This window comes from Mytilus californianus, unplaced genomic scaffold (assembly GCF_021869535.1).
Source record: "Mytilus californianus isolate M0D057914Y unplaced genomic scaffold, xbMytCali1.0.p SCAF_6, whole genome shotgun sequence".
NCBI classification, from domain to species: domain Eukaryota; kingdom Metazoa; phylum Mollusca; class Bivalvia; order Mytilida; family Mytilidae; genus Mytilus; species Mytilus californianus.
Window position 1 is genome coordinate 12,158,808 of NW_026262712.1, and position 9,062 is coordinate 12,167,869.

Below are 9,062 nucleotides of genomic sequence, written 5' to 3' on the forward strand. Positions count from 1 at the left end.
AATGCAGCAAATTCCCTAAGGGAAATCTTTTTCCCTTGAGGAAAATACAATTTCCCTTAAGGAAAAATCTTTTTCCTTTAGGGAAATTTGATTTCCCTTGAGGAAAACTACTTTTCCTCTGAGGAAATTGTTGAAAAAAGGGGCATAACTTTTTCAACAGTGGTGCTAGAGTCAAAAATTTTTAGGACAAATATCAGGGAACCAATACCAACCAAGTTATCAACTTCATTTTGACTTCACTCCAAAAATTAAGGTGACAACTTTTGCACTCAGCGGAAGTGCAAACTTGTCCCGGAGACTGTTTAGTCCTCAATTCATCTTTTCATCCTTTGCAAGTGATTCGGACACTTTAAAACAGCGTAATGGTACAAATGTAACATGTCATCTGACAGATGCTAATTCCGTACAAAATACGGCATCTTAGAGAACAGGAATTAACAAATACACTATTTTTAAATTTGCAAATCCAATTCACACGGAAGATCACTGTCACAATCCCTGACCACTGATTCATCACCAGATTTAACACAGATCACATTCATACGATTTTCAAAATAGAAATATATTCCAACAATATCATACAACTTAGGCACGCATATGCTTATGAAGCCTTTTCGTTATTTTAGAAATACGTATACAAAATTGTGTGCAATATTAATATTGTATATTTAATACTACTGTTCTGGCATAGATACATCATTCACTTATCCGAGACGTTTTTGAATCTCACTTCCAATTTGCAATTTGGATTAACTCTGTATTGATACGGATGACAACACAAGACTAAAGTAAAGACCATAAATTTCCGTGGGAATTTCAAGTGGAAGCCCAGTGGTGTTATTAAAAACAGAAAACTTTTCGTTTGTTACAAAACAATCTTGATACATTGGTAAGATAATACTGATTGATTGATTGTTGGTGTTTAACGCTACTTTCAGCACTATTGTGCCATATCGTGACGGTCAAAAAAGGGAGTTCCCCCCTCACCCCTTTATTTGTAACCTTACCTATTTTTTGATCATTTGTTTTCGTCCAAAAATATATGAAATATTTGCTACTGGACATTACGCAAACATCAATCATGAATCACCAAACACATATCTAAGGGAAGCCTTCTATGAATGCATTTACGTGTTTAAAGATTGAATAATCAAATAATTACAAAATATATTGTGTTGCCAAAAAAAAAAAAATCTTTATAACATTTATACATTTAAACCATTCGTCGATTTTTCAAAATGTTTGGAAATATATATAAGTAGCAGTAAACATAAAAGAAGAACTTAGAAGAAAAGAAATATATATATATATATAAGCGTGCATTGTGGATGCAACATTGCAGATAATACTTTTTAAAAATTCATATTATAAAACTTAGTGCTTTTTTTGTATTTTTATATAGAAAATACTAAAAGACAAAAGAAAACCCTCTTAGATAAACAAAACGTCTTAAATGGCCATTTCATTTTATATTATTTCAGAATTTGAACATATGTGTCCCTGGATCTGAACAAGAATTTGTTCAATCTAAATTGTATCATGTCATGGTATTGTGAATTATTACTTATTAAATATGATATACTGCTACATAATGTCATTTCCGTACTTGATATAAAAAATCAAATAACTATTTAATTAGTTGGCACGCGCCGATGTTGTCGACACGGTAAGTATGTTTATCAACGAATACGCGTTATCTCCGTGGTCAAGCGTAACCGGGAGTTTAAAACATGCGTTTTTAATTGGAAAGATAAAACCCAACCCGACGGTCCCTAGATAATTGCATATAACTAAATTGGAACTATTTAAAACAATGACAAATTCAATATAAAGAAATTTCTTCGGACGAATTTTCGAGAATCGAAATTTAAAGTGTAAAATAATTAATCGTTTTATTTCTATTACATGGAGTCTTTTTTTAAATAATAAACATTTAAGTGGTTGTCATTCTCTTTCGCTCTCTCTCTATGATGTTTTTGCAGACAAAAACAATTCGCTGAATTAATCTTAATAGTCAGACATTAAACTCTCTCTCAGAACTTTTTGCATTAAAATTTAATTGGATGAAATTCCATAAGTATGTTATTATTCTCATCACTTTTAAGGATAACCTTAATAATGTTTGATTTTTGACAGAATTTTATATATTGTAGAATTCGTTCTTTTTGTAGACACTTATACTGTATGAAGATGATTCGTTCCAACTTTTATGAAGAAATCACCGACGTTTTTCTTATTTAAACTACATAAATATACATAAAAAAATGCCGTTTTTTTTTCTAAAATCAATTTCTTTTCATAAAAATGAATTATTAACAAAGAATTGTAACACAAATGTAGAGGCTTATTTTGTAACGAAGATATTTCAAATCTCTTTACCGAAATCTGCATATGTTTATCTTTTGAAACAAAAAAGTTAAGGATGTCTGTTCAAAGGACAGAAATGTCCAAGAAACCGAAATTTTAAGTAAATGTTGAAAATTTCGAACCCATTTATCTTTTAAATCTAGCACACGAAGATATGCTTTTTATTTCATATTCAAATTGATTGGGTAAGAAATCGCTTGAATGCAAACTTTCGTAAAAAAAATCACCGTGGGATCAAAACTGTATCGGATGCCCATAATTGCCCTAAAGCTTAATGTCATCGGCAGATTATGAGGGGCTTGGAGAGGGGTTCATTATTTCTGTATTCTATTATTTACATGAAGATATACTTTTTATTTCATATTCAAATTGATTTGGTTAGAAATAGCTTGAATGCAAACTTTCGTAAAAAAAAATCATCGTGAGATCAAAACTGTATCGTATGCCCATAATTGCCCTAAAGCTTAATGTCAGACTATGAGGGTCTGGAGAGGGATTCATTATTTCTGTTTTCTATTATTTTTATGCCATTTCTCTCTATTCTGTATACTTTTGCCCATTATTCTTTATTCCTTATATTTAAGTACCTCTTCATTCTCCATTTTTTATTTGTTTGGTCATTTTCTCTATTCTTTATATTTTTGTCAACTATTCTCTATTCTGTAAACCCCCATCCACACCCTCGTGTATAAGGGAAGACGATAAACATTTTAGTATACATACCACCCGTTGTCACTTCTCACCTGACACAGGATTTATATATTTATTACGTAATACGTATTAGATACAATACAAAGGTAACAAAGAAACAGGCCGGTAACAACCGTTGCCGGATAGTTTTTCTGCACGAGTAGTCAGGTCAATGTCCGAGGCGATAGCCGAGGACCTTGACCTGACTACAAGTGCAGAAAAACTATACGGCAGGTTGTTTCCGGCCTGTTTTTTTGTTACTTTTGTTTTGTATCTGACTTGTACGACGTTTCAAGAAAGTAATAATACATTTTGCAAGACTAAACATTTGAGAAACTTAGATACTAGCCGCATAAAGCAGTAAATGTGAGTTATAGTATAAACACACTTTTTTTTTCATTTCCCTTCAACCGAGAGTTTTTTTCAAGAAAAAAATCAGGAATCTAGTAATCTGATAAAAAAGAACCATATCAAGTAAAAGATGAATGCTGTACACATTTAAGACTTTTTAAAATGCAACTTCGTAAAAAAGTAATATATTAAAGAAATATTTTAGTGATAAGTAAGCTAACGTTTGATTTTTATGGATGAAACGGAAAGCGGGGAGGGGGGGCCTAATTTAATTTAAAATAAACAGGCTGTGATCTTTATTTTGATGAAAAAATGCAGAATGTGCCATTCCATCCCCCCCCCATTCCCCCTTTAAAAAAATCGTAAAAATCGCACGTTTGTTGCCAAATACATGAATTCAATATTCAGTGGTGGGGGTCCCGGGGGTTGTAACACCCCTTTTTTGAACGATCAATACATTTAAATGGGACATATAGTTGGACCCCCCCCCCCCCCTGTTTTGTCCTGGATTGGGAACCCCCTTTTTTTAAAATGGCTGGATCCGCAACTGATATATATGTATATATAAATTCAATAACAATATAAATGTATCAAAAGAATGAATTTCCTACTTCATTAGTGAATGAAATGTTATGAAAAAATGGATTTTGTCTTAATATTATATATATTCAGGCATATACTTTGATTTTTTTTTTAAATTCATGCTCGTCTCTAGATCTGCAAGTGTTGATCGGGATTAAACACGTGTTACTATATGGTCCAATCGCAGCTTACCGTCCAAAACTGATCACATAAGTTGAATGATTTTCTTCTAGATTTGCTGCTTATTTGGACGTGTATTACACGAACACTTTTTTTATAGGATCAATCGTGCATTGGTGAGTTGATAGGGATTTTATCTTTTGATAAGATTTGATTTTTATTTACTTATTTCCTGTCTTTTTTTATTGAAATATGAACGTCGGTATCATCATTTCTTTACTTTCAGCATTGTCCAAAATACTATTCATGTCCATATATCGAAGAAACATTTATTGACCGATTATTTTGCTTCATAAATGGGGCGGTATGTTCTTTTCTGAGTATATTAACTATTTACTTTTCAACGCCATCACCCAAATATTTTTGTTTAAATTAGCACTATACGGTATTCGGAAAATCAGGAATCATGCAGAACATTAATTTGTCATCTGCTTGACCATAGTAAATTTTTTCTCATAAAATTTGGGATCAAAATATCTTTTTTTAGGAGAAAACCATACCCCCCCTTTTTGAAGTTAAATGTCTAATCCCTTAGTGTACTGATATGAATAGTATTTTACTGAAAATGTTTGAAAAAAGATATTGATGCTAACGTTAATATTTTGTTGAATAAAAAGACAGGAAATATGTCGGTGAACCAAAAAGTTCAAATCTAATTGAAAGTTAAAGTGCCCATGAACTCACTGATCATGCACGAGTGAATCTATTCATAAAAAGTGTCCGTGTAACAACTAAAAAGAGTCCGTGTATCATCTAAAAAGAGTCCGTGTAACACCCGTTAATGTACTGTTTTTCTATAGCTCTGCGGGGGGGCAAAGTCGTACAATAACGAATGTTATATTATCGATATAGAAAATTCAGTAGAATATAATCTGTATCAATGCACTGGTTTGTTAAAGGTATTTTGATCTGACAAGAATACATTTGTTTATTTTATTTTTAGTTTATTGAGTTATATTTGTTCATGTTTTAGGTTAGAACAATGCACAAAACCATCGTATTTTCAAAAAATCTCTAAAACGTGCTGATTTTGGAACCTATATCAAAAGATTGGTATTACCTAGCTTTTGGGGTTTTAAAAAATATCCATTTAGTAATCAATTTGTGGCTTTTTTATATTTATATCAAAATTGAAATTCAAGGCCATATTTGCCAAAGAGAACAAGGTTAACAATTACCCAAAGTGCGACATGCGAAAAGATGTTTCGTTTTCCCTAAAACAATTAAAATATTGAAGTAACGAATCTTTAAAGGTTACGTCACGTTAATATATTTTGAATGAAAAGGTGCAACTGGATGCACCCCTAAACAAAAAATGAAAAACTAAAATGGCGGGTATGCGTCAATCAGACAGCAACCCAACACAAACACAAGTAAGTTATCTGACATCTAGAATTAGAGGTTTAAGCATAACCTGTGCTGGTATCAACTTTCAGAGTTCTGAGTAAAATTCTATATACGCATGTAGGACTTTGAACGGTTCAAAGGTTCAACCGTGAAATAAACGCATTCCCTAAACACATACGGGTCCACAGACTCTTCTTATTATAATATAACGGTAAACGAGGATCTCAATGAGAGGAACAAGTTAAAGAAAAATGTTAACGCAGAATTATTTCCACATCCAGAAAATCAAAGAGGACGATCTCTCATTTAGTACGCAACTGTAACTAATAGATACATAGACAATAACACTAGTGAATGCAAATGTATGTACTGAATTTGAAACAAATATACTGCACATCTGTAGATTTTAATCTAGCTTTCACGCGTCATATCTGAGACTGCTATATGTGTTATAGTAGTCTCAGGTCATACAGACCATCGCACACCATCGGACGGCCCACTGCACTTCGGCGCAGACCATCTAACTTCAGCGTGACAATCAGAATTCAGGGTCCCCATTGTACCTCCGACTGATACATATATATATACACTTCTTTTTACTTGATTTCAATAATTGCAAACACTTTTCATACCGATTTCCTGATAATGGTTTTTATTGTACTAAAGTATTAATTGTTATTACCGCGGATATTGCCAGAGGAAAATATGAGTTTATTTAAGGGTATAAAAATCTTCATATAGCTGATATATTTTGATGCTTATGTTACAAACAAAAATATATAACAAACATTTCGTAAATTGTCAGTGTATAAATTTAGAAAAAAATATTAAGAAATGAAGGTTTTAGCTCCCTCAGACTAAGTTGGCCTTTGATGAATAAAGAACAGAGAATAAAAAAGTTGCTAAAGAGAAAATACATATCCGTGTTAATTTTGCCTCAGTTTGTTTATTCAAGTTTGACATCCAACTTCTTAATCCGCAATCTACATTCACCCGACAACATTGTATATTGTATATTCTTGATGAAATACTCTCATGTACATGCATGTGACCACCAGGAACTAGGACAAATCTGATATCTTTCATGGTATTTATCAAAACCTAAATGATTGAAAATATCTAAGTAGAATATGAATTTGCCAAATAAGCGTTCAGAATTTTAATCTAGCATAGTTCAACATTGGAGAAATGACTGAAGTTGAACGTTATTAATAAGATGTCCGAAATATATATATATACATGCATATTGCGATTGGTGCTGCAGTGTATCAAAGGTGTTTAATCCAAAATCGAGAACAAGAGATTTGATATTTGCTGTTTCAAATATATTGCAATTGAATTAAGATAAAGTTACATAATAGTAAACCCATTTCTATAACATCATGATACACATGTACAAGTAGATGAAAAAATGAGTATCTCGCAATTAAAAAAAAAGTTTTCCAATCAGTTATGGTTATACAAGACTGTAAAGTCACTAAAGACTGAATGAATATCATCCGATTTAGAATTAACACACGTTGAGTGCACATTACACGATTAAGAATGAATGAACGTTGAGCGCACTAAATACAATTGAGAATGAATGAACGTTGAACGCACTTAATACGATTAAGAATGAATGAACGTTGAGCGCACGTTGAATGGAAAACACACAGAATGATGAACGATGAGCGCACGCATGTTGAATGCACGATGAATGAACGATGCACGCACGCAGAACGGACGATGCACGATGAATGCACGGAAAATAGGTCAGTTTGAATTTTAAAAGGTCTGTATATATACATGTTTTATTCCACGAATTTTCCTATGCAAGAATATTTTATTAAATTTCATATTGGTTTTTTTTTCGTTTAGCCTGAATGGAGAATTTAGAAATAAAGTAGGAAAATAGATTATAGCCTAGCGTGCTGTCGAAATATACCTTGTGCGCTAAATTGTAGAAAAGGGAATTTGGTCCTATAAAAATTACAAATACGAAAATGAAGAATTTTTTATAGTGGCGGGAATTTGTGTTCGATCTCTGTAAAAATACAAGGCACTTATTTTTGCTAATATTTCTTTAGTTTACATGTAAAAATCATTGCAATTTATACTAGTAAAAGAATATATTGTTCATAAAACCTTGACCATAACAGGTCTCATTAAATCATTCTCGTTGCTGCATAGTAAGCCGATAAAACGTTTTTTGGGTGTTTTTTTTGTACTGCTAAATGAAACAACTCCAAAATTGGTAATTTCGTATCAAATAAAATGTTGTCCCGAATAAAAACTGAAACTCAATTTAATGAATAAAAAAAAACGAGTATTTGATTTATGTACATGTCGTACGAAATAAGTCCACCGGATTTAGCAGTTAAATAACTGGAAAATTTAATTTAACAGTAAAAGCTACAATTTAATCCATCACTTGGTGTCTGTCGTCTGTTTGTATTGTAAACATACTGAATTCGTTTATTTTCAGAAATATATCTCTTAAATGAGTTCAAGTATATATATTTATAAATAAATCCATAGGGTATCTTGTGGTAGTAGAAATTATTCAGTGAAATCATTTAGAGTCCGTCGTCGACTGTCATACATTTCAAATTGTTTGCTGTTGGTCGTCTGTTGTTAATGGCAGTCGGCCCTCTGACTCCAAATTTTAGCCCCCACTTAGGTCAATGACCAATATTTTTTTGGAAAGGGGGGGGGGGGGGGAGGGTATTTTTTTCGAGACAAACATTTTCTTTACTTAAAAAAAAACTAAACAATTTTCTATGTTTTATCATTAAATTAGCAGATGTATACTCAAGTTAGATTGCAACTATAGATGTTGAATTAAAAAAATCAAATAATCTGTATGGTTCGGGTGACCCTACTTTTGTTTTAACACATGACGCCATCAATCTACACGACCGTTTGGAAAATATGCGGACGATATAATCCATGGCTAATTCTCTTGTGGGTTAAAGAAAAGGAAATTTATGCCTTGAAGTAGTAAAATATTGTTACCTTTCAAATTATTATTTTTATTTTTATATTCAGATCTTTAATTGTTTTGGTTTTATGTATTCACAATTTTATAAAAACTCGTGACAATTTAGAACTTGATATATTGTGTAAACACCTGTTTCTTGTTGAAGACTATACATGTATATGTTGCCCTCTTGATGTTCTTATGTTGTTATTGTCGTTCGATTGCTGTCATATTGACGTGTAACCCACATCTCAAACAGTTTGAGTTCCGTTTGATTACTTTTTAACTCAACTTTTCAATCAGTTTATGACAAACTGAAAGAGTTATCGAGTTAATTAATTGCTTTCTTTCCCTCAAGCCATGAATATACTAAGTGGAAGATATATATATAGGTATAAGCGTTGTCTATTTTTATATGACAAGACCACAGTAGCAACAATATCCTTTTAATGTAGAATTCTTTATAAAAAAACTATGCCGACAATGTTCAAGCATCATCGCATACAGGTTTGTTTTATAAGACAGCTGATTGGATAAAAGTGATACATTCCCACGCCTACATTAATCTGATGTCCAATCAAAT